This window comes from Pleurodeles waltl, chromosome 2_1 (genome assembly GCF_031143425.1).
Source record: "Pleurodeles waltl isolate 20211129_DDA chromosome 2_1, aPleWal1.hap1.20221129, whole genome shotgun sequence".
In the NCBI taxonomy this organism is placed as follows: domain Eukaryota; kingdom Metazoa; phylum Chordata; class Amphibia; order Caudata; family Salamandridae; genus Pleurodeles; species Pleurodeles waltl.
In genome coordinates, this window is record NC_090438.1 from 300,485,407 (window position 1) to 300,512,973 (window position 27,567).

Sequence of the window (27,567 nt, forward strand, 5' to 3'; positions counted from 1 at the left end):
GCTGGTGTGCGACGGGTGCAGTGGCACCCGTCGCGATTTTCAGTGTCTGCTTTGCATGCACTGAAAATCTTAATGGGGCCCTGTTAGGGGGCCCCTGCAGTGCCCATGCCAGTAGCATGGGCACTGCAGGGGCCCCCAGGGGCCCCACAACACCCGTTCCCGCCAGCCTATTCCTGGCGGTGTAAACCGGCAGGAACAGGCTGGCGGGAAGGGGGTCGGAATCCCCATGGCGGCGCTGCTTGCAGCGCCGCCGTGGAGGATTCCCTGGGGCAGGGGAAAACTGGCGGGAAACCGCTGGTTTCCCTTTTCTGACGGTCAGAATTGCCCCAGAAGCACCGCCAGCCTGTTGGCGGTGCTTCCTCCGTCCCCGGCCCTGGCGGTCCATGACCGCCAGGGTTGGAATGACCCCCTTTATTTTTTTACACCATTTGTATTGATTTTCCAAATAAACAGCAACATATAGGATACACCAATTGTACAACAATTGTAGAAATTACTTAGTTCATATATCCAAACGTCAACAGTCTGATAATTAAGGAGCAATAAAGTCAATAAATAATAACTGCAATTAGAACTCCCCATCCCTCCCCTGAACGTGTGCATCTGCGCTGTCTGGCATGTATGTAGGTACAGGTATGTCGGAGCAGTTTGTAGAGGTGGGTCATGTGATAACTTGGAGTGTCAGTAGAACATGTGGGAAGCATAGGTTCCGGAGATAGTCAGCCATCCAATTCCAAACTCAATGATAGAATCTCTGGATGATGGTTGAGATCCTGCAACATGGCTGCCCACACTCGAAGCTCGTCTTCAATTTTATTATCCGTGTGTACCTATTTCATACGGAGCTCTTTCGCAATGGCCAATTCATTTATGTCTCTGAGCCATGTGGTATGTTTGAGGGGTTCAGAGGAGAGCCAGTGAATTGCTATGTGGAATTTCGCTTGCATCAGACAAAGGAGAATTAACATTCTGCTAAGTGGTTTCTTTGCAGGAGCAGGTATGTGGCTTAACCTGTTGTATTGTTAGGTGAAGCTTCCACCCGGAGTCTCTATTAATGTCATCCAGTATTCCCCTGCAGTAGGGGGACAGGGCCACGCAGGCCCATATCATGTGCAAGAAGGTTGCCTGGGGGACATGACATCAAGTGCAATCATCAGGGAGCGTGGTATAGATCGCATGTAATGTTAGTGGGGAGAGATATGTTTGGTGCAGAAAATTGTATTGCGTTAGTTTGAAGTGGGCATTAGAACTGGCCAAACGCACTCCGATGTGAATATGTTCCCAGTCTTTCTCAGACAGAGGTTCTGGAACCACTACCTCCCATCGAGCCTGAACCGCCAATGTAGCGCTCATCAAGTCCTCACGCAACACATGATACATACGATATATAAGACATCGTTTCCTCTGCCATCATCAGGAGAGTAGAATGCATTATGGAGGGGCAATCGGAAAGGTAAGCCAAAGCTCTCTTGCTATTGTGGAGATTTTACTGTATTGCAGAAATTGTCGCGATCCCAAACAGAATGCATCAAACGTCTCCAACATTGGAATGAAGCGGCCCTTAGGGCAGGTATCATTCAGGGTGGTGCAACCTCCCTCCTTCCATCACCAGATAGACATCGACTCTGTAATTTTTCAAAATTGTTGTAGAGACCATATAGACATATTCAGGGCATACGGAGCCCGGTGGATAACCCTCTTGACAGCATTTTCCTATATACTAAGCACTTGACGTATCAAATATGGAGCATCAGTAGGAAGTGTAAATCCACGCATCAGGAGGGTCAGTAGCTCTCCCTCTGCATAGGACAGTCTCAATAGGGTTTTGTCCCAGGAATCTTTTGGGGAGAGCCAATAGATGGCATGTTGGAGATGCGCTGCAATATAATATAACTCTATATTTAGGAACTCCAACCCCCCCCCTTTCTTCTATGTACACTGCAGGACAGAGAGACTAGCCCGTTTCCGTGTGTCTGCCCACAGCAATTCAAAGATAATGCTATTTATTTTCCTAAAGAATTCCCTAGCAATCATGTAAAACGAGTCTTGTAGAGTATACAGGCAGCGAGGAAGTATAATAATTTTGGCTATGGCTATTCTTCCCATGAGAGACAGGGGCAATCCCCGCCAGAATTTTACAGAGGCCCTAAGGCCCAAAATCATTCTTCTAATATTAAAATTATGGAAAGACTGTGCTGTGGGTGCCAGCCGAATTCCCAGATATTACACATCTGTGGTTTTCCATGGTATTATCAATGGAGGGAGAGTCTCTCGGGTGCAATCAGACAAAGAACCCAGGGGGTACAATTTAGGTTTGGAGGGATGAACCCTGAAGGCTGAAGTTTTCTCAAAGTCTTGCAGCACTGACATGAGATGAGGCACAGATTTGCATGGATTACGGAGACATACCAGGGTGTCATCGGCATAGAGGGAGACCATATGAGAGGTCTCCACAAGTGGAATGCCCCATGGATACAATGTCTGACAAAGGCTTTCGTCCAGTGGCTCCATAGTCAAAGCAAAAAGATGTGGTGAGATGGGACGCCCCTGGTGCAATCCCCTACCAGGAGTGAAAATCGACGACACTTCCATTCCAGTTCTCATCTGGGCACAAGGGTCTGTGTAGAGGAGCTGAACCCAGCATATACAGTCTGGTCTGATGCTGAGTTTGCTCAGCAACTGACACATGTATTGCCAATGCAGGGAATCGAAGGCTTGTGCTATGTCTAAGAATACTACAGCCATTTCCTCTGGGTTAGGCTGTGTGGAGTGGTAAATATGTGCCAGTCAGCACAAATTGTGTAGAGTGCTGAGTTTAGGAATAATCCTGGATTGGTCAGAATGTACTAATGATGAAAGGTGAGGAAAAAGATAAGAGACTAGAACACCCTTCAGCAGTTTGACAGTCTTGTTCCAGCTCCTTTCAGGAGCTGGAACAAGATTACCAAGGACCAGCTACTCACCAGCCTCAACAATTCACCCCCCAGATGACCTTGACACTAACACAGCTGCCCAGGTCCTCATCAACTGGATCTCAGACTGCACCAAAACCTTAGCCCCCATCAATAAACCCTCCACAGACGCAAACAGAACTGCAGACGCCTCAAAAGGAAATGGCTCACCGACAAGACCCCCACCACCCACAAAACCTTCAAAAAAGCCTTAAACACACACCACCAACTCATCAGGACCACCAAGAGAAATGTCTTCCAGGAACACATCAACAACAACGCACACAACAGCAAGGAACTCTTCAAGATCATCAGCGAACTGACCAACCCCAGAGTGAACTCCACGGACATCCCCCCCTCACAAGAACTCTGCAACAACCTCTCCACCTACTTCAACCGCAAGATAGCAGACATCTACGACAGTTTTCTGGCCAGGACCATCCCACGCCAAACCCTGTCATAGCCTCCAGTGAAGCTCCTCCAAACCCCCACCACCTACCCTGCTGGGCTAAAATCTCCGACAAGGAAACTCTCAACATCATGAACCCCATACACTCTGGCTTTCCCTCCGATCCCTGCCCCCACCACATCTTCAAGAGCTTGCCTCCTGTTGTTTGAAGTCTCAGGGACAGCAAAGACTTCTCTCTGCCAGCACCTGGAGTCTCTGGAGAGACTCCTACCCCAACAAGTGGTGCCCTATCCAGTCCCTGGGCCCTTGAAAGGAAAGCTGGTGGAAATCCAAAGAAATCAACTTCGGACGACTCCGGACCTATGCCGCTGCTGAATCCGGTAACGCCGCCTGCACCTGACGCCGTGACCTTCGCTAGAACGCGACGCTCTTCGCAGGCCCGACGCCGCAGCAGCCCCGCTGAAGTCCGCGACTCCGTGGAAGTCGCCGCACCACGTCGTGACCGACGGCGCTCGAAGTGCACGGATTCACGTTTCGCACAGACGCCGCGACTCCCGACTTCGCGCATCGGCTTGTTTTGACTCTTCACCAAAGGTACTGTACTTGGGGGTCTACACGACTCCGTGTCTGGCGCTGCTGGTGTCGGCTTGTTGGGAACGACTCCGTCAGGACACCGTGTTAACATCTCATCGAAGCATTTTTGTTTCTAAGCGCTATTTTTGAGTTTAATCTTTAAAAATTCATAACTTGACTTGTGTACGTCGGATTTTTGTCGCTTTGGTCTTGTTTTGTTTAGATAAATATTTCCTATTTTTCTAAACGAGTGTTGTGTCATTTTGTAGTGTTTTCATTAAGTTACTGTGTGTGTTGGTACAAATACTTTACACCTAGCGCTCTGAAGTTAAGCCTACTGCTCTGCCAAGCTACCAAGGGGGTAAGCAGGCGTTAGCTGAGGGTGATTCTCTTTTACCCTGACTAGAGTGAGGGTCCTTGCTTGAACAGGGGGTAACCTGACTGTCAACCAAAGACCCCATTTCTAACATTGGTGATCAGCGGTTGGGATTTGGACTTGTATTTGTACTTGACATACAGTAATTAAGTGTAGACTACTGTTTGAGTTCAGACCACTACGTGACCACATGCTACTTGTTTGGTGATCTTCGATTTTTCCTCTTTGGGACTCTTTTTATTCTACTTCCATGATTTTGCTGATCCCTTGACTGATTCTTTTTACTTCATTGGGAACTTATTTTCTGCCTTTGGAACTTTGCACTTGTGACCATCATGTCTCAATCTGGAGATGCAACAGCTGGAGCTGTGTTTGAAATAGAGAAACTGAAGGAGTACTCAGTTGCTCAATTGAAACAGTTCCTTAAAGATCTTGACTGTCCCACTGAGAGCTCCACCAGGGAGGGGGAGCTGCAAAAGGCACAGAGGGGCTGGGTGACAATCAAGAAGGCTGGAGGGCACACAGAGGAGGAGAATGTGGGTGGGGAAGTGCAGAGGATACACAGTGGTGTAGTGGAGGTACCTGTTACGCCTGGGGGGAGGGTCCCCAGGAGGGGTAGCAGGGTGTTATCCAAGGGTCTGACTCCTGAAGAGTTACAGGACAGACAGGCAGAGAGGGCTCGCCAGTTCAAGGAGTTGAGGATGCAAAGGGAGAAGGAGTTGGAAGAAAGGAGGAGGGACTAGAGATCAAAAAGAGGATTTGGGCTTATGAGCTCAAAATTAAGGAGCTGGAAGTCATGAGGGCTGAATCCAGCTGGAATGGTGGCAGCAACAATTTTATATCTAGTGCTGCTGAAGAAGTGCACATGCCCAGAGATGTGGTGCCCTACTTGAAGGAGGGAGTTAACACACACCAGGAGGTTCAGGGGTATGAGGTAGCTCCAGTGATGCACAGGGTCCCTGAGGTGGATTGGGGAACTGGCATGGGGAGTCATATTCCTACTGGTGGGAGGGACACTCTACTGACTCTAGGTGAGAGTGACAGGGAGAGGGGTTCCCCCCAGGTAGAGGTCATGGTTATGGAGTGTGAAGACATCCCAGAAGAGTGTGGGTTGAGTGTCAGGGACAGTCAGGTACTGTCTCACCAGTCTCAGGAGGGTGATGTGGGGTGCTTTTTCAAAGCAGAGTCACTGGATGGTTGGGTGAAGGGTACTTTGGTTAATTCATGTGAGGGGCTGAGTGATGTAATTGCTGGAGAGCATATGTCTAGTCCTTATTTTCCAGAGCTATGCCAACACCAGGTGGAGTGTGAGTTCTCTGACCCCAGGGAGCTTACAATGGAGGCAGACTTCTGGGTGAGTACCAGAGAGACTGAAGAGGCATTTGGGGGTGCTCCTGAGAGGAGTCGTCTAGGTAGTTCCCAACCAGGTGAGGTAGGGAAGGAGTGTAGTGTCCCAGGTAGGTCCCAGTGTAGTGGGATGGGTGAGGGACCCCATGTCCAGTCTCAGAGGAGAGGGAATGGGGATGGGTTGAGGCCCAAGGTGCCCGAGATCCGGTCCCAGGTCCTGGAGGGTTCCATGAGGGAACACCAGGAGGGGAGCCTAGCCTGTACCATAGGGCCATCTGTTGAGGGAGACCCCACAGTCAGGAGAACTTGGGGGGGGGCGGCTGTAGCTAGCGTCCCACCAGTTCTGGTGTCTGGCAGTACCACTCCTAGTGAGGGGGTGCAGAAGTCCAGACAGAGGGTTGAGAGGGGGTTGCGGACCCCAGTGGAGAACCTGGAGGGTCAGGGGTCAGCTCTGAGAGCAGAGCCCCCCAGGAATGACCTTGGTGAGACCATTTCTGGGTTGGGGGAATCCAGACTCTGTCAGATGGGCAGAGGTCAGGGGACCTGCGCCAGCCAGACTCTTGTGTGGCCCTTGGGGACAGTGTGTCCCTAGAGGGGGGTAAGTGTGCCCCCCTGGAAGTCCTGGTGTGCCAGGCAAAGGTTCAACCGCAGGGTGGTGACTCTGGGTTGAATGATCAGGTTCAGGGGGTAAACTCTGACCTGATGGGGGGTAAGTGTGCTCCCAAGGAAGTCCTGGTGTGCCAGGCAGTGGGTCAACCGCAGGGTGGTGACTCTAGGTTGGATGACCAGGTTCAGAGGGTAAACTCTGACCTGGTGGGGGGTAGGCATGCCCCCCAGGAAGTCCTGGGTTGCCAGGCGGTGGTCCAGTCTGTGGGTACAGACCCTGGACTGGAGGATCAGGTTCAGGGTGTCCCCCCTGACCTGGAGGAAGGGGCTACTGCTAACAGTGCCCATCCCATGTTGCCTTCTGAGGGGGCCACTCCTAGTTGGGGGGTGCAGGACCCCAGAAGGGAGGGAAGGGGGAGGGAAGCCTCACCCCTGGCCCTGGTCCAACCTGAAGGTACAGACCCCAGGTTGGCAGACCAGTTGCAGGTTACCAGCCCTACACTGGTGGAAGAATTGTGCAGGACTGCTTCTACAAGCACCCTGACAGTTTTTGACTCTGGGGGTACCGCTTCTGCAGGGAGGGTACAGAGCCCCAAAGGGGAGGACCAGGGTCAGGTTGTCATCCCTGACCTGGTGGAAGATAGAGTGATCAAATGGTGCCAGGCACCTGGGGCTACCGCCCCCCACTCTCCACAGTCACAGTGGTTGGAGAGGCCTGAGGTCAGGCTCTCATCCCTGACAGTTGTCAGGGGTCACTGTGGCTTGCTGTCCTGGTGGACATAGCTGCCCCTGGGGGGGGGGGGGAACGAGAGTCACACCTTAGGGGTGGAGTGGGCAACACCACTGTGTTGGCCCTGGTGGTACTATCTGCCCATTGCAATACATCTGTGAGCAAAGTAAAGTTAGGAGCTGCACAGATGGTGTCTGCAGATGTGAAGAAGGGTTCCCCATGGGTTAGCTTAGTGGGCCCTGAGAGTATGGACAGAGGGATCCAACTGGAGTCAGGAAGGCGTAGAACTGGAACATGCCCCTGCTGTTGTGGGCCTGGGTCCTTGTTCTATCGCCCCAATCAGGGAAGTACATCAAGGTATTGATTGTTCTCCCCTGGCTTTAGGCTGGTAGGGGGTCGTGTTGGACTTTTGCTTAAGCAGGGTCATCCTGAATCTTTTTGTCTCCTGCCTCCTATTTTTTTTCTGACCTGTCGCTGTTGGCTTTTGAACTCTGAGCACTTTCCCACTGCTAACCAGTGCTAAAGTGCATATGCTCTCCGTGTAAATTGTATGTAATTGGTTTATCCATGATTGGCCTATTTGATTTACTAGTAAGTCCCTAGTAAGATGCACTAGAGGTGCCAGGGCCTGTAAATCAAATGCTACTAGTGGGCCTGCAGCACTGGTTGTGCCACCCACATAAGTAGCTCTGTAATCATGTCTCAGACCTGCCACTGCAGTGTCTGTGTGTGTATTTTCACACTGTAAATTCGACTTGGCAAGTGTACCCACTTGCCAGGCCTAAACCTTCCCTTTTCTTACATGTAAGGCACCCCTAAGGTAGGCCCTAGGTAGCCCCAAGGGCAGGGTGCAGTGTATGGATAAGGTAGGACATATAGTAATGTGATTTACATGTCCTGACAGTGAAATACTGCCAACTTCGTTTTTCACTGTTGCAAGGCCTGTCTCTCTCGTAGGATAATATGGGGGCTACCTTTAAATATGATTAAAGTGTAGATTCCCCTAGAGAGTAGATGGACATGTGGAGTTTGGGGTCCCTGAACTCACAATTTAAAAATACATCTTTTAGTAAAGTTGATTTTAAGATTGTGCGTTTGAAAATGCCACTTTTAGAAAGTGAGCATTTTCTTGCTTAAACCATTCTGTGACTCTGCCTTGTTTGTGGATTCCCTGTCTGGGTCAGTTTGACAGTTGGGTTGTTTTTCACCTCGCACTAGACAGTGACACAAAGGGGGCTGGGGTGTAACCTGCATTTCCTGATTAGCCATCTCTGCTAGGAGGGAGGGGTGGAGTGGTCACTCTCATCTGAAAGGACTGTGCCTGCCTCTGACAATGCCGGCTCCAACCCCCTGGTGTGTGTCTGAGGCCTTGCCTGGGCAAGGCAGGATTTCACAAGTAGGTGTGAGTCCCCATTGAAGAAAGGTGACTTCAAAGACTAAAATGGGTATAAGAAGGGCACCCAAATCTACAGACTTCAGAAACACTTCTGGAACCAAGAGGAACCTCTGCCTGGAGAAGAGCTGATAGCTGAGGAAGAAGTGCTGCCCTGCCTGTGACTGTGCTTTGTGGAGCTTTCCTGCAGTGCTGCTTCTGCCAGAGTAAGAGGGCAAAGACTGGACTTTGTGTGCCTTCCATCTTGTGAAGAAATCTCCAAGGGCTTGAGTTAGAGCTTGCCTCCTGTTGTTTGAAGTCTCAGGGACAGCAAAGACTTCTCTCTGCCAGCACCTGGAGTCTCTGGAGAGACTCCTACTCCGACAAGTGGTGCCCTATCCAGTCCCTGGGCCCTTGAAAGGAAAGCTGGTGGAAATCCAAAGAAATAGACTTCGGACGACTCCGGACCGATGCCGCTGCTGAATCCGGTAACGCCGCCTGCACCTGACGTCGTGACCTTCGCTGGAACGCGACGCTCTTTGCAGGCCCGACGCCGCAGCAGCCCTGCTGAAGTCCGCGACTCCGTGGAAGTCGCCGCACCACGTCGTGACTAACGCCGCTCGAAGTGCACGGATTCAACGTTTCGCACAGACGCCGCGACTCCCGACTTTGCGCATCGGCTTGTTTTCACTCTTCACCAAAGGTACTGTACTTGGGGGTCTACACGACTCCGTGTCCGGCGCCGCTGGTGTCGGCTTGTTGGGAACGACTACGTCACGACGACGTGTTAACATCTCATCGAAGCATTTATGTTTCTAAGCGCTATTTTTGAGTTTAATCTTTAAAAATTCATAACTTGACTTGTGTATGTCGGATTTTTGTCGTTTTGGTCTTGTTTTGTTTAGATAAATATTTCCTATTTTTCTAAACCGGTGTTGTGTCATTTTGTAGTGTTTTCATTAAGTTACTGTGTGTGTTGGTACAAATACTTTACACCAAGTGCTCTGAAGTTAAGCCTACTGCTCTGCCAAGCTACCAAGGGGCTCAGGGGTTAACTGAGGGTGATTCTCTTTTACCCTGACTAGAGTGAGGGTCCTTGCTTGAACAGGGGGTAACCTGACTGTCAACCAAAGACCCCATTTCTAACAGGGTGGATGGGGGTCGGCTGTTTTTAGGGCGTGTGGGGGAGATCGGGGAAGGGTTTAAGTCTCGGGGTGGGTGGGAGGTATCCGGATTAGTTTTGTTTTAGGGGTGGGGGAGCTGGGTAGTTTTAGTATTAGGGGTGGGGTACCTTTGGGCCTTAGGGCAAGTGGGGGGTCGCATGCTAGAACCACACATGCCGGTCCCACACATGCCGTTACTAGGCATAAAGGCATGCGTAGTAAAGGCATTCATGGTAACAATGCGGTTGTTGTTCCGACCGCGTTGTTCAGGCATGCGTGGTTCCAGCATTCATTGTTCTGTCATACATTCCTCACAGAGAGTATACATCCATTCTCACACATAAATGAAATGTTGTAAGCATACAGTCAAAAACAATTGCAAAGACACTTGTGTGTTTGAATGCACTTATCCAGAAGTACGCTGTAAACAAGCATTGACAAAGCCAAAAGGCCTCGCTTCGTGAAAGAGCTTGGTCACTATATTGTATGCACAAACAGTGTACATACACTGGCAAACACTTTGGCAAAGAATTTTGGTGAAGTGGCTACTGCTTCCTACTGACTCTTTCTGCATATGTTCTGTGTTGTGCTTCGTACATCTAAAATATCTTATTACCTTCTCTCAGGTTCAATATCTTCACATTGTTCTTTCAAGAAAGAGCGTAATTCTCTTCTGTTCAGAAAGCACTTCCATATTAATACTCTCTAATCCTAGAACTTTACCTAGGAAATTTTCAAAGTCTCCTACATGAGTATTATCAGTTACTTCCATCTCTTGTACTAAGAATCCTAATGACAAATACCTTATATCTAATGATATACTTTATTGGCGCTAGTGTACTTAATGTTAATGTCAGGAATGGAGTTATTAATTTGGAAGTGAGGTGCCCCACCAACTTAATAAATTCCCCTTGGTTAGCTCATAGCACAGTTCTGAGCGATTCTCTGCTCAACCTCTGATAGCTATAGCACACACAGCAGGCAATCCAGAGAGAAGTCCCTATTAAGTTCAAGCAGTACCAACAATTTAAAAGTAAGGAAAACTACAAAAAATTCTCAAGACAGTTTAGAAAGAAAAAAAAAATGAATGAGCAAAAAGACACCAAAAGACCGTACCGCGGTCAAATGACCGCGGCGGTCATTTTGTCTTTCCTGCTGGGCGGGCGGCAAAAAGCCCCAGCACCGAATGGAGCCGGTGGAGTTGCTGGTGTGCGACGGGTGCAGTGGCACCCGTCGCGATTTTCAGTGTCTGCTTTGCATGCACTGAAAATCTTAATGGGGCCCTGTTAGGGGGCCCCTGCAGTGCCCATGCCAGTAGCATGGGCACTGCAGGGGCCCCCAGGGGCCCCACAACACCCGTTCCCGCCAGCCTATTCCTGGCGGTGTAAACCGGCAGGAACAGGCTGGCGGGAAGGGGGTCGGAATCCCCATGGCGGCGCTGCTTGCAGCGCCGCCGTGGAGGATTCCCTGGGGCAGGGGAAAACTGGCGGGAAACCGCTGGTTTCCCTTTTCTGACGGTCAGAATTGCCCCAGAAGCACCGCCAGCCTGTTGGCGGTGCTTCCTCCGTCCCCGGCCCTGGCGGTCCATGACCGCCAGGGTTGGAATGACCCCCTTTATTTTTTTACACCATTTGTATTGATTTTCCAAATAAACAGCAACATATAGGATACACCAATTGTACAACAATTGTAGAAATTACTTAGTTCATATATCCAAACGTCAACAGTCTGATAATTAAGGAGCAATAAAGTCAATAAATAATAACTGCAATTAGAACTCCCCATCCCTCCCCTGAACGTGTGCATCTGCGCTGTCTGGCATGTATGTAGGTACAGGTATGTCGGAGCAGTTTGTAGAGGTGGGTCATGTGATAACTTGGAGTGTCAGTAGAACATGTGGGAAGCATAGGTTCCGGAGATAGTCAGCCATCCAATTCCAAACTCAATGATAGAATCTCTGGATGATGGTTGAGATCCTGCAACATGGCTGCCCACACTCGAAGCTCGTCTTCAATTTTATTATCCGTGTGTACCTATTTCATACGGAGCTCTTTCGCAATGGCCAATTCATTTATGTCTCTGAGCCATGTGGTATGTTTGAGGGGTTCAGAGGAGAGCCAGTGAATTGCTATGTGGAATTTCGCTTGCATCAGACAAAGGAGAATTAACATTCTGCTAAGTGGTTTCTTTGCAGGAGCAGGTATGTGGCTTAACCTGTTGTATTGTTAGGTGAAGCTTCCACCCGGAGTCTCTATTAATGTCATCCAGTATTCCCCTGCAGTAGGGGGACAGGGCCACGCAGGCCCATATCATGTGCAAGAAGGTTGCCTGGGGGACATGACATCAAGTGCAATCATCAGGGAGCGTGGTATAGATCGCATGTAATGTTAGTGGGGAGAGATATGTTTGGTGCAGAAAATTGTATTGCGTTAGTTTGAAGTGGGCATTAGAACTGGCCAAACGCACTCCGATGTGAATATGTTCCCAGTCTTTCTCAGACAGAGGTTCTGGAACCACTACCTCCCATCGAGCCTGAACCGCCAATGTAGCGCTCATCAAGTCCTCACGCAACACATGATACATACGATATATAAGACATCGTTTCCTCTGCCATCATCAGGAGAGTAGAATGCATTATGGAGGGGCAATCGGAAAGGTAAGCCAAAGCTCTCTTGCTATTGTGGAGATTTTACTGTATTGCAGAAATTGTCGCGATCCCAAACAGAATGCATCAAACGTCTCCAACATTGGAATGAAGCGGCCCTTAGGGCAGGTATCATTCAGGGTGGTGCAACCTCCCTCCTTCCATCACCAGATAGACATCGACTCTGTAATTTTTCAAAATTGTTGTAGAGACCATATAGACATATTCAGGGCATACGGAGCCCGGTGGATAACCCTCTTGACAGCATTTTCCTATATACTAAGCACTTGACGTATCAAATATGGAGCATCAGTAGGAAGTGTAAATCCACGCATCAGGAGGGTCAGTAGCTCTCCCTCTGCATAGGACAGTCTCAATAGGGTTTTGTCCCAGGAATCTTTTGGGGAGAGCCAATAGATGGCATGTTGGAGATGCGCTGCAATATAATATAACTCTATATTTAGGAACTCCAACCCCCCCCCTTTCTTCTATGTACACTGCAGGACAGAGAGACTAGCCCGTTTCCGTGTGTCTGCCCACAGCAATTCAAAGATAATGCTATTTATTTTCCTAAAGAATTCCCTAGCAATCATGTAAAACGAGTCTTGTAGAGTATACAGGCAGCGAGGAAGTATAATAATTTTGGCTATGGCTATTCTTCCCATGAGAGACAGGGGCAATCCCCGCCAGAATTTTACAGAGGCCCTAAGGCCCAAAATCATTCTTCTAATATTAAAATTATGGAAAGACTGTGCTGTGGGTGCCAGCCGAATTCCCAGATATTACACATCTGTGGTTTTCCATGGTATTATCAATGGAGGGAGAGTCTCTCGGGTGCAATCAGACAAAGAACCCAGGGGGTACAATTTAGGTTTGGAGGGATGAACCCTGAAGGCTGAAGTTTTCTCAAAGTCTTGCAGCACTGACATGAGATGAGGCACAGATTTGCATGGATTACGGAGACATACCAGGGTGTCATCGGCATAGAGGGAGACCATATGAGAGGTCTCCACAAGTGGAATGCCCCATGGATACAATGTCTGACAAAGGCTTTCGTCCAGTGGCTCCATAGTCAAAGCAAAAAGATGTGGTGAGATGGGACGCCCCTGGTGCAATCCCCTACCAGGAGTGAAAATCGACGACACTTCCATTCCAGTTCTCATCTGGGCACAAGGGTCTGTGTAGAGGAGCTGAACCCAGCATATACAGTCTGGTCTGATGCTGAGTTTGCTCAGCAACTGACACATGTATTGCCAATGCAGGGAATCGAAGGCTTGTGCTATGTCTAAGAATACTACAGCCATTTCCTCTGGGTTAGGCTGTGTGGAGTGGTAAATATGTGCCAGTCAGCACAAATTGTGTAGAGTGCTGAGTTTAGGAATAATCCTGGATTGGTCAGAATGTACTAATGATGAAAGGTGAGGAAAAAGATAAGAGACTAGAACACCCTTCAGCAGTTTGACAGTCTTGTTCCAGCTCCTTTCAGGAGCTGGAACAAGATTACCAAGGACCAGCTACTCACCAGCCTCAACAATTCACCCCCCAGATGACCTTGACACTAACACAGCTGCCCAGGTCCTCATCAACTGGATCTCAGACTGCACCAAAACCTTAGCCCCCATCAATAAACCCTCCACAGACGCAAACAGAACTGCAGACGCCTCAAAAGGAAATGGCTCACCGACAAGACCCCCACCACCCACAAAACCTTCAAAAAAGCCTTAAACACACACCACCAACTCATCAGGACCACCAAGAGAAATGTCTTCCAGGAACACATCAACAACAACGCACACAACAGCAAGGAACTCTTCAAGATCATCAGCGAACTGACCAACCCCAGAGTGAACTCCACGGACATCCCCCCCTCACAAGAACTCTGCAACAACCTCTCCACCTACTTCAACCGCAAGATAGCAGACATCTACGACAGTTTTCTGGCCAGGACCATCCCACGCCAAACCCTGTCATAGCCTCCAGTGAAGCTCCTCCAAACCCCCACCACCTACCCTGCTGGGCTAAAATCTCCGACAAGGAAACTCTCAACATCATGAACCCCATACACTCTGGCTTTCCCTCCGATCCCTGCCCCCACCACATCTTCAACAAAGCAAGTCGCACTATCGCACCCAAGCTCCGGCACATCATCAACCACTCCTTCGAAACCGCCACCTTCCCAGAAATCTGGAAACACACCGAAATCAAGCACTTGCTGAAGAATCCAACCTCAGACCCAGACTACCTCAAGAACTTCTGGCCCATCTCTCTACTCCCCTTCCCAGCCAAGGTCATCAAAAAGGCTGTCAACAGACAACTCACCAAACACATCGAACTCTACATCATCCTTGACCCCTCTCAGTCTGGCATCCAGACCAACCACAGGACAAAGATCACCCTCCTCGCTGCCACAGATGACATTCGCCTCCTAGACAGGGGTGAGACCGCAGCTCTCATCCTCCTCGACCTGTCCGCCGTCTTCGAGACAGGGCACTAGATCACCTCCTTCCTCTCTGACAGAACCAAAAAGTCTGTCTCCCCCCCTTTCATTCAGAGGCCACCAAGATCATCTGCGGCGTCCCACAAGGCTCCTCTCTGAGCCTCACTCTCTTCAGCCTCTACATGGCCCACCTAGCCACCATCGCCAGACACCACGCACTCAACATCGTCTCCTACGCTGACTACACTCAGCTAATCATCTCCCTCACCAACGACCCTCTCACAGCCAAAGACAACTTCTACAATAGAATGAGGGCAGTCACAGCCTGGATGAAGGAGAGGTGCCTCAAGCTAAATACCGAAAGTGCACCGGCCCCCACCGACCACGCTCACAACCATGGATTCATCCTGGACTCAGCACTCTCGATGAACCGTCAAGTCAGCGCAGTCTTCTCCACCTGTTTCAATACCATGCGCATGCTCCGGAAGATCTTCAAATGGATCCCAACCGGATCCAAAAGAACAGTCACCCAGGCCCTCGTCAGCAGCCGCTTAGACTATGGCAACACACTCTACGCCGGAACCACCACCAAGGTACAAAAAAGACTACAACGCATCCAGAACGCCTCCACCTGTCTCATCAAGAACACCCCAAACACAGCCAACCCAACTCAGCCACACCTCCGCCCTACTGAGAGACCTACACTGGCTCCCAATAGACAAGAGAATTACATTCAATCTTCTCACGCATGCATACAAAGCCCTCCACAACGCCGGACCAGAATACCTCAACCAAAGACTCCAATTCAACACATCCACCAGGCAACTCCGCTCCGTCGACCTTGCCCTCGCCACCGTCACCGTGTCGGGAAGGCAACAGTCAGAGGAAGGTCCTTCTCCCACCACACCGCCAAGGCCTGGAACTCTCTCCCTATCCACCTCAGAAGATCTCCCACTCTATCAGAATTCAGAAAGGACCTCAAATCTTGTCTCTTCACCTGACCCCCTCTGACCTTCACTTACTGCTCCCCCCCAGTGCCTTGAGACCCTAACGGGTAAATAGCTGCGCTTTACAAATACACTGACTTCAATCAATCAATCAATCAGTGTTTGTTAAGCGCAACTACTCACCCGTGAGGATCTCAAGGCACTGAGGGGGGGAAGATGTGGAGCATCCATCAGTGCAGTGGTTCTTCAAATAGCCATGTCTTCAAATAGCCATGTCTTCAGCTCTTTCGTGAAGTTGAGGAGGGGTGTAGTCTGTCTGAGGAGGGGTGGTAGGGCATTCCATGCTGTGGTGGCGAGGCAGAAGAATGTGGTGCACTTCAGTGAGATAGAGCTGGGCTGAGCATAGGGTCCTGTGGGGTATGTGGAAATTGAGTCGCCTGTTCAGGTAGGCTGGTCCGGTGTCGTGGAGGGCTTTGTGTGCATGGGTGAGGATCTTGAAGGTGATTCTTTTCTCTATGGGGAGCCAGTGCAAGTGCTGGGAGATGTGACAGTGTTGAGGTAGGTCAAGGACCAGTCTGGCGGCGGCGTTCTGGATGTTCTGTAGTTTGCAGGTGAGTTTCTTGTTGATTCCAGCATAGAGCGCATTGCCGTAGTCCAGGCTGCTGGTGATGATGGCGTGTGTGACGGTCTTTCTGTGTTCGAGGGGGATCCATTTGAATGTCTTGTGTAGGAGGCAGAGGGTGCGGAAGCAGGTGGATGTGACTGAGTTGATTTGGCGGTCATTGTTGAGTTTGGAGTCCGTGATGATTCTGAGGTTGCTAGTTTGGTTCATGGGGGTGGGTGGGCTTCCGAGGTTGGGGGGGCACCAGGAGTCGTTCCCCACGTCGGGTTGAGGGCCCATGATGAGTACTTCAGTTTTGTCTGCGTTGAGTTGTAGGCAGCTGCTTTTCATCCAATTGGCGACTGCTCCCATGCCTTCGTGGAAGTTGTGTCTGGCCATGTTGGGTTTGTTGGGTTCATTGGATAGGGAGAGGATGAGTTGGGTGTCGTCAGCGTAGGAGACAATGTTGAGTCCATTCTTTCTGACGATGGTGGCTAGATGTAGATGTTAAACAGTGTGGGGCTGAGGGAGGATCCCTGGGGAACTCTGCAGGTGGTAGGTGTGGGGTCCAAGAGGAAGGGGGGAAGTCTTACTCATTGAGTTCCACCAGAGAGGAAAGATTGGATCCAGTCGAGGGCCTTGTCTCTGATGCCGGCCTTGTGAAGTCTGCATATCAGGGTGTGGTGGGAGACTGTGTCGAAGGCTGCCGAGAGGTCGAGCAGGATGTAGGCCGCAGTCTCTCCCTTGTCCAGCAGGGAGCGGATGTCGTCCGTTGCGGCTAGGAGGGCTGTTTTGTTGCCGTGTTTTTTTTCTGAAGCCAGACTGGGAGGTGTAGAATATGTTGTGGTCTTCGATAAAAGTTGCGAGTTGGCTGTTGATGGCTTTCTCGATGACTTTCGCTGGAAAAGGGAGCAGGGAGATGGGCCTGTAGTTCTTGAGGTCGGTGGGGTCTGCCAAGGGTTTCTTGACGAGAGGGTTGATCTTGGCGTGTTTCCAGTCATCGTGGAAGGAGGCGTCTGCTAGGGAGCGGTTGATGGTGAGGCAGAGTTTGGGGGCGATGGTTTCAGCAGCTCTGTTGAAGATGTAGTAGGGACATGGGTCCGTGGAGGCCCTGGATTGTATGGTCCTCATTGTCTTCAGTGTATCTTCGGAGGTGAGGTGAGTCCAGTTGGTGATCATCGTTTTTTTGGTCTCGGGTTGCGGTAGAAGGGGTTCTGCACGTAGGTTGCCCTCGCTGAAGTTATCGTAGATCGTTTGATTTTGTGGTGGAAGTATGTGTTGAGTTTGTTGCAAAGATCGTGTGAGGGTGGGATGTCCGTTGCTTTGCTGTTGGGTTGGGAGAACTCTTTGATGATGCTGAAGAGTTCCTTACTGTTGTGTGCGTGTGAGGAGATTCTTTCTTGTATTGCTTTCTTTCTGGTGCTTTTGATGAGATGGTAGTGTGCGGTGGTGGCGGCTCTGAAGTTGATTTGGGCTGCTGTAGATTTTCTGAAGGCGTCGACGTGTGCGTCTGGATTCTCGGAGTTCTGAGGTGAACCAGCTGGCTTTCTTGGCGTGGGTGCTGTTGTTCTTTTTGAGGGGGGCTATGGTGTTGGTGCATTCGGCGATCCATTTGTAAAAGGTGCGGGCTGCGATATTTGGGTCTTCGTTGTGTGCGATGGGAGGGGTGGAGCTGGCGAGGGAGGCGGTGAGCAGGTTGTTGGTGATTCTTGTCCAGCTTCTACAAGATGGTTGGTGTTATGGTCTGACAATGGTGGGTTTGTTGAAGATTAAGTGGATGCAGCCATGGTCTGTCCATGGAAGTTCGGAGGTGTGGCTGACGGTGACGAAGGTTCCTGTTGTGAAGATGGGGTCGAGGGTGTGTCCTGCTGAACGCGTTGGTTCCTGTCACGATCTGTCGGAGCCCTATGTTGTGGAGGTTGTCTATGAGGGATGTGGTGTTGGGGTCTTGTAGGTTGTCGAGGTGGAAGTTGAGGTTTCACAGCAGGGTGTAGTTGGAAGCTGTGATGGCTTGTGCGGTGATACTGTCTGTGATGGAGTAAGAAAAATGTGCGCAGAGCCTGGGTGGGCGGAAGATGAGGGTTCCCCTGAGGGTGGACCTTGGACTTGTCTGAAGTTTGAAGTGAAGGTGTTCCATCAGGCTTGTGGAGTCTTTAGAGTGTGTACTCAGTCGGAGGTTAGACTTGTGAACGATGGCGGTTCTCCACCCAGGGTGGCTGGGGTGGTCTTTCCAGGTGATCTTGTATCCTTGGGGAATGGCAATGGCAATGTCCGGGCCAGAGGTGGTATTGGTGCAGGTTTGGGTGAGGAATGCGATGTCCGGGATGGTGCTGTCAAGGAGGTCCCAGATTTCGGTAGCGTGTTTGTGGAGGGAACGGACGTTGAGGAGGATGCATTTCAGGATCTTCGGTGTGGGTGTGTTGTTGCAGGTGGGTTGTGCTGGGTCAAAAGTCTTGGTGGTGGTGTAGGATTGACGGTAGCGGAGGCAGCTGAAGGGTCCATGGGTGTCGGCCGGTGATGAGGGCTTGCAGGTGTTGTTGCATCCTGGGTTGAGTGCGTGGAGTGGTGCTGACTTGTAGAGGTGGCAGGTGGGAGGTCCAGGGGTCCTGGCGCTGGTCGCGGTCAGGTCGCAGACGAGCACAAACAGTCTTGCCTTTGGCGCGCCAGGGTGCACCTGCTGCATGGCCACACAGTGGCCACCATTAAATAGGGTGAAGAGGGAAGAGAGGGCAGCTGGGAAGTAGCAGTGGGAAAAATGGAGTGAAAAAAGGGCAGGGCCGTGGGGGCAGCAGTGGCGGGGAGAGGGAAGAGTGAAAGTTGAGAAAAGGCGTGAAAGAGAGAAATGAGAGAGAATGCAAGAAAAAGAGGAAAATTCGAGTAAAAAGCACAGAAAAAGAGGAATAAGATAGAAAAAAGCACAGAAAGCGCAAGGGCACAATACAGCAAGCAGAAAAGCATGAAAGGGAGAAGAGAGGGAAAAAGAGGCTTAGGGCTGGTGGGCAGCCTAGCAGAACAGCAAAGCTCTCCCACTAGACACCAGGGATGAGCGGCAGGCAGGAGCCTGCAGGTGGAGGAGGGCCTCGAACTTCTGACCGGGTCAGAGTTCAACCAACATGGGCTGCACTTACAGGAGGAGCTACACTGAGGCAGAGCAGTTCACTGACCAGATCAGTGGGGTTGCTCTTCCTACCGCGCAGCGGCTGCCATTAAGTAGGGAGAGGGGGGGAGTAGAGGACAGCTGGGAGGTGGGAGTGTGAAAAATGGTGAGAAAAAGGGGGGCGGGCCAGCAGAGAGAGGGAAGAGTGAAAGTTGGGGAAAAAGCGTCAAAGAGAGAAAAGAGAGAGAAGGCAAGAAAAATTGGAAAATGAGAGTAAAAAGCAGAGAAAAAGAGGAATCAGATAGAAAAAAGCACAGAAAGTGCAAGGGCACAATACAGCAAGCAGAAAAGTATGAAAGGGAGAAGACAGAGAAAAAGAGGCCTAGTGACGGTGGGCAGCCTAGCAGAAGAGAAAAGCTCTCCCACTAGACACCAGGGATGAGGCGCAGACAGGAGCCTGCGGGTGGAGGAAGGCCTCGAACTTCCAACCAGGGTTAGAGTTCAACCGACACGGCCCGCACTTACTGGAGGAGCGACACAGAGCAGTTCACTGACCAGGTCTTCGAGGATTAATAGGGAGACTGGCCTGTATGGAGAGGACATAGTGGGGTCCTTGCCCCACTTAGGAACCATGATTATGATAGCCTTGCGCTTGGTAGGATGGAGCAGACCGCGTTGTAGTGAATCCCCGTATACCTTAAGGAGTTTGTCCGCTATTATATTGGTGTATTTGCAGTAAAACTTCACTGGGAAGCCGTCGCTACCAGGAGCCTTCGAGGTTTTAAGGGAACAGATTGCTGCAGTTATTTACTCCCTTGTAAGAGGCCAGTCAAGTCCCTCTTGGGCAGCAGGAGTGAGTGTGGAAAGAGTTACCTGGGATAGGTAGGTCTCAATCTTGTTTGTGCATATCCGTTGCGGAGGGCATAACATAAGCCGAGATGGGAACAAAATATATAATTGATGGCACTTTGAGAATAGACCAGCTGGCCGATAGGTTCAGTCATGGACAGGATAGGGTTATGAGAATCTTCCTGTTTGACCAGCCTGGCCAACAATTCATTTATGCTCATGGCAGATCATAGACACTCCCCAAAACTCACATGATCCATCTCATATTCCAAGGGCCACAATGCTGTCATATTAAATGATAGCATTTAAAATCTAAAATGAGAATCAGATTTCATATGTTGAATAGAAGGACCACACTAGCATTTAAATCCTGAATGGGAATCCAATGTCCTTTGCGGAATCAAAGGACCACACTGCGTCCTGTAAAGAAGAATGAAACCTACTTGAAAACACCCATAGTATGTGCCTTCACAGAATGGAGTAGGTCCCCTTATCTCAATGTGGGACCCAAAAAACAGCACCATCTGCTCCTTCTGAACTTGTGTCACGGTTCCTCTGAGGCCATCGTTAGGTCCTGGAAAAAACAAAGATTTGGTGGATGATGCAGCACTAGTTTTGGGATGGGATTAATGTTACTCATTACACGTAAGTAGATACAAGGGCATCCATGTAAATCTAGCATTTCCTAAATTCAGCCCCTTTAAAAATGTGCTAGCCAAAACCATTCCCCAGTGTAATCTCCAACAGTGTCAAGGCAGAAAAGGAGGCAATTCTGGCAATCATCAGTGCCACACACCTTTATGTAACTGCTCCATTACATGAGATACACACAGGACATCTGCACGCACACCAATGAAAGAGACGAGGGACATCCACATGCATAACAATATGTCCCAAAACAGGCCCCTTATACATGTGCTGTTAAGGCCTGTTCCTACATCTCATACCTTTATAAATGGGCTAGCAACACCCTGCTTCTGTACCTTATAGTAGAGGCATTACACCACAAGAGACGTCAGCCTAATAATCACCAAAATCACTCTTTCAACTTAATATCACTTACTTTTGTTACACAACATCACCCAAGATATTGCTCTACACGAGTGCGACGATCATTCAAACAAAGAGAATCATGTAGATAAACTAAGGGTGCATAGACAACATCTGCGTCCCCCCTCATTCAAAAGTCTGAATTGCAACTCTAAGAACTATTGTGACTAAATAGTCTCTCTCTCTCTACCCTTGCATAGCTATGGTTCTTAAATGTTCTTTAGCTGCTCAACATTAAAATGCCAAGAGCCCTTGAGCCAAAACTGCTACTCTCCTCACCTGTGGGTTCACGTCACCCACCCCACCTACCTTTCGCAGTATCCAACAAAGTCCAGAAGAAATCTGAGTCCTATTAAACTTCCCACGAAATTATGTAAACCTGACATCCGTGGATGCCTACATTTCTTACATACTCTCCTTTGTGAATACTATCACCTTTGAGAGCACAAACTTGGATCGTCGCGCTCAGTGCCGGAGGTCGAAGTGCATTAAAAAAACATTATGGGAACTGTGATTCTGCAAGCAGTGGGGGTGGGGCCAGTGTGTGAGGTGACGCGGTCAAAGGTGTGGCTAAAAAGAATAAAATATTCTGTAAGTTTTTTTGGTCTTTCTCCGTCAAGTAGCTACATATAACATAACATGCACCTTAAATGAAAAATACATTTAAAAAGTTGTTTCTCTTTGGGATATGCGCTATAGTTCATTATGAACCCTCCATTAGATAATGCATTGCAGAGGTCTGTGTATAACCAGAGACCCACAGGATTAAGTCTTGCTTGGTGCAGTGGAGAAAAGTGACTTCTATATTTTGAGTACAGTGATGTGACAGCCTTTAGCAATTAAACGTTGTTAGTAGACCCAAGTGCATAAGCAGCTGGTTATCACACACCCTAACTGCGGGCATTTCTTTCCAGAAGCATAGAAATCATTAGTAAATTGAGGCTAATGCAAGACAGATATTTCACATCTGACCCAGGACTTATAGGCAATGGTGGAATTCACTATCAGTACTGTTCTCAAGCTACATATCTACCCTGCTTCGGCTAGCCACAGGGCCATTTGCCTGTTTCCACTGCTCTCATTATTGTTTATGTGTTCTAATGCACGGAAACAAATTTCCATATCCATAGGTTAGGTTTTTTTGTATGTGTTGCTGCTAGATATATCTCATTCTTCTGTGTAATAGCTCTCACATGTTCCAGTATTCGTGTATTGAGAGGGCGAATGCTACTGCCCACATACACCTTACCAAAACCATAGCCCAAAATATAAACAGTGTGGGGGTGGTACAGTTGATAAATGTTGTCACCTTATATTCAATTCCTGTATTATAACTGAAAGTGTAGGTTTTATTCCATACAAATTGACACACACTACACATACCACTTGAATAAAACCCATTCGGCTTGTGGTGAACCTATGATTTAATAACACCATCATATTGAGAACCACGCACATAACTGGGACATAGAGATCTTTTGAAAGTCATCCCCCTATGGTAAACCACTCGGGGTCTCTCAGATAAAAATACCAGAAGGTAGGGTAAAAGATCTAAGAATAGGCCAATTATTTCTCAAAACATTAAATATATGATTATTGTACGCATTGTATTGTGTCACAAACAGAACCTCATCTTTGGACTTGGGCCCCTTATCCTTCATGGCACCTACCAGTGTCTGTCTTTGGCCCTGTCTTAGGGCCATGGTCTCAGCTTTAGCCAGACTCTCATCACCATTGCCTCTGTCCTTAAAATTCCTCTTCATGAGTTCAAGCCTCATCTTAAACTTCTTCATTCAGCTACAGTTGCCACTGGCTCCTACAATCTCCCCATAGGGGATGGCATCAATGGTGGTCCTAGGATGGGCACTGGAAGTGTGGAGTACACTGTTACATGCAGTCTGCTTTACAAAGATATCACTATGGATGGTAATCCCCTGTACAAAAAGGTGTAAATCTAAAAAGTCAATTTCTTGTCTGTGGTATTTAAGTGACAGTCTCACATCGAACTTATTTGTATTTAAAAAAACATGATATGACAACATCTCCCCTTTAGTCCCATTCCACAAGATCAGGATGTCGTCAAACACTGCCTGTCTCTGCTTAGAGATGTTTAAGACCCATGACTAGGTCTCAGTCACCCCCAGATCACTCTTAGAGAGGTAATCTCCCCCTCAGAAGTCCTTAGCCATCAAGCGCACCCTTCAGTTCCTGCAACATTGAGTGGCACCTAGGCTCTGAAGACACTTGGCTTGTACTCTGACACTCCTAGAAGGCCTTAAGAGATCCTTCAGAAAACCATATACAAATCTAAAACACCTCTGACACAAACATAGACACTTCAGGCCAGCTATTAGAAATCCTCATTATTCTCTCAAGGCTCGGCATGCCTTCAGAAATCACCATTTGATGGTTAGATACCTCTGGCAGCCCCCAATCTGCCTTCAGACATCCCCAAATAATCATTAGACACCACAAGATGTTCCTCAGAAGACCTTTCTATACCTTCAGATTCTGCCAATTGGCTTTAGGCATCGCTTCCACCATAGTAGAAGCCCAAATAAATTAAACCTACTGCCAATGAGTTTTCTTCAACGACTTCCAGATGACTCTGCTTGCCTTCAGGTACACCTAATTGGCCCTTAGACACCACCCAGAGAATTGGTTTGTTTTGGACATCCATGGCAGGCACTTAGGGACTCTCGGCTGAACCTCCAGAGACCCTCTGTCTACATTTGCCACATTTAGGCCATCCTAGCTTGTCCTTAAACACACCAGTCAGTCCCTGGTAATCCTTCTACACACCATCAGATGTTCTGCTCTTGCCCTCAGTTAACTCCAGCTTTCTTTTAAACCACCCTGGCCTCCCCTCAAAGGCTCTTGTTGTGTGCCCAGAAAACTCCAGTGTGCTTTCAATGAACAATATGCCCTCAATCAATCAATCATCAGAGTTACAAAGTGCACTAATCACCAGAGAGGGTATACGGGCACTGTTGAAGCTGCATCTGTCTCAGTCCAACAGCCATTTCTTGAGACCTCTTCTGAACTCCTGAATGTAGTTTGATACTCTTAGGTGGGGAAGGAGGCTATTGCAGGCCTTTGCTGCTAGGTATGTGGAAGAGCAACCACCGCGGCAAATTTGTGGTGTGATTGCGAGAGAGAGTGAGGTGGTTCGAAGGAGTCTGGAGGGATGGTGGAAGTCCATGTGGTGATTAAGGCAAGTTGGCCTTAGTTTGTGCAGGGATTTGTACGCAAAAGTCAGGAGCTTAAATTGCCATAGTTTGTTTACTGGGAGCCAGTGAAGGTTTCTTAGGTGGGGAATGATGTGGGTTCATTCTGGGAGATCTAGGATCCTTGCAGCTGAGTTCTGGATGATTTGAATTATTTTTGTGAGTGCAGTGGTCAGTCCGGAATAGAGAGTGTTGCTGTAGTCTAGTCGACTAGTTATGAGGGCTTGTGTGACGATACGTCTGGTGTTGAGAGGGAGCCATTTGAAGATCTTGCTGAGCATTCGTAGGGTGAGAAAGCTGGTGAAGGAGACTGCGTTGACCTGGCCATTCATGTTGAGTTTGCTCTCTATGATAATTACTAGGTTCCTGGCGTGGTTCGTAGGGGTTGGGTGGAGGGTCCCAGCTCGACTGGCCACCATTAGTCATACCAGAATGAGGCGGTGTTACCGAACTGTAGTGCCACCATTTTTTTGGGAGTTGAGTTTGAGGCATCTGTCCTTCACCCAGTTTGCGATGCTGCTCATGCAGTCACAGAAGTTGGATTTCATTGTGGAGGGAATTTGCAGTGTGCAAGTATGTGCTGCGTGTCATCAGCATAGGAAATTATGCTAAGTCCGTGGTTTCTGACGATGTTGGCCAGAGGGGTCATGTAGGTGATGAAGAGGGTGGGGCTGAGTGATGATCCCTGGGGGACACTGCAGATGATATTCTTGGTCTTTGACTCCCTGAGTTCTGCCTGATAGAAAAGAGGTGACCCATTTAAGGGCTTTTCCTCAGATTCCTATTTGGTGGAGCCTAGTGAGCAGTGTGTGGTGGGAGACTGTGTGGAAGGCTGCAGAGAGGTCAAGGAGGAAGAGGGTGGCAGAGGGGAGCAGGGAGATCAGCCAGTAGTTTTTGAGTTTGTTGGCATCACTGAGGGTTTTTTTCAGCAGGGGTTTGCCTCCTGCATTTTTCCAGCCTTCGGGGGAGGTAGCTGTGCTAATTGAGGAGTTGAGGTTGTCCATGAGTTTGCCGGCGATGGTGGTGTTGCCTACGTTGAACATGTGGCCAAGGGTTCATGGGAGATCCAAAGTGGATGGACCTCATGAGATCAGCAGTGTTCTGCATAGTCAGATGTTTCCAGTTGGTGATAGTGTAGTTGGTGGGGGTGTTCGAGGAGCTCATAAGACTGATGGTGTCAGCGACAGATGTGAGGGTGCAAATTGTTTGGAGATGGTGGCTATTTTCTCATGGAAAAAGTCAGCATGAGAGTCACATAGGTTCTGTGAAGGGGTGGTGCAGTTTTCCGATGTGGATGGGTTGGAGAATTCTTTGACATTTTGAAAAATTATTTTCTGCGGTTGGAGCTGGTTTGTATGTGGGTGGCTAGGGCTAGTTTCCTGGTTTTATTGATGCGTTTGTGGTATTAGGTGAGCCCGTCCTTGAAAGGGGATCGGTCGATGGGGTCCTTTGTGGAGCGGCACCTTCTTTCGAGCAGCTTGCACCTGCGCTTGGATGTTCTAAGTTCTGGTGAATACCAGCTGGCTTGCTTGGTGTGGTTTATGGGTTTATTCCGTTTGTGCGGTTTGCTGGGGATGACAATGTCTGTGCTATTTGAGATCCACATGGTGAAATTTCTGACCCTGAATCTTTGTCTGCTGGGATGTCTGGGTGGTGAGTGTTGAGGGTGTCACACCGTTGGGCTTCAGATATCTTGCTCAAGCTCCGATGGGGGTGGTGAGGGCTGGCCTGGCTGCGTTGTAATGAGCTGATGTGAAGTGTACAATGGAGTGGTTTGTCCAGGTGAGCGCTGTAGTATGGTCATAAGAGACTTTGTTGCTGGAGGTGAAGATGGAGTCCAGTGTGGTTGAGTCCAATTATGTTCATGCTCTCCATGAGAATTATGGTGTTGGCATTGTTGGGGGTCCATGAAGTGGAAGTTCAAGTCTCCGAGGAAGATGTAGTGTTCAGTGTCGATGGCTTGGCTGCCAATGAGTTTTTAGCGGCCTCTATAGGTAGCAGTGGGTGAAGGGAGGGGCTGACAGAGAGACAGGGCGGGCTGAGAGCGAGAAACACCGGTGGGAAAAAATGGTGGGAGTGAGCAGGGGCAGAGGGGTGATGAAGAAAAACAAAATCCACAAAGCAAAAGTAAGGCAATACCAGTAAAACACTGGAAAATAATTACAACAAAAATTAGCAGAGTAACGACTACAGCAAATAAAATATTTACAACCAGATTAGCAGAGTAATGACTACAGGGTGGCAGCAGGATCAAACCTCTGAGGTCTCATTTAGAAACGACTCAGCTGACTCCTGTGCTAAAGCTCAGGCCACGGGGAGCGGCATGCAGACCAAGAGGTCAGCAGCTCAAAGACCCATTGCCTGCCCTCAGTCATCTTGTACTCCCCTAAATGGCCCTATTGGTCCCCAGTCGAACCCTAGACACCTCTAGTAGGCCATGAAAGACACTCAAAATGTCTTGTCAATCCTTAGCTTCGGACACACCCTGCTAGCTATCACAGATTCTCAGCCACCACCATCTGGTATTAAAACAAACCTGGCATGCTCCCTGGGATCTTTGGTGTGCCTTCAAACACTACTACCATGTTCTTAGAATCCATATGTGTGCTCTAAGAGACCCTTTGACTGCCCCCTACTCATACCAGGTCTTAAACATCTTCAAGAGTCTCTGAGCCTGTCTTCAGTTACCCACTAGATAGTCCTAACACTGCCTCAGCCAGCCCTTAGAGACCCTCAGAGTTCTCTCAGACACCTTGAGCAGACCCTCAAAAGACCATTGGTTTATCCTCAGAAACCCTCAGCCAGATCTCAAGTTCACAGATAAAGCCAGCTTTGTTTCTGACAGCATCATTCAGGCTTCAGAAACTCCATTGGGCTCTTAGATACCAGTTCAGCTGGCACATATATACCTGCTGAGAGCCTGTCCTCAACTGGCAAAAAATGCCCTGATCTTCAGTGACATAGGGTAGGTTCCTACCCAGGACACACCTACAGCTCCTCATTGGGACCCTCCATGCCCTTTACTGAAAGGACCATTCAGGTGATGCTCTAAATATTTGCTTCCTCTTTGCAAATACTTCTCTAATAAGTAGATGTGCCCTCCTATAAACGAGGGAACACACATTTGAATGCTCACAACTACAGGAAGGGTCATCCATTTGACATTTCAGAAAGGGCCTTAAAGCCAG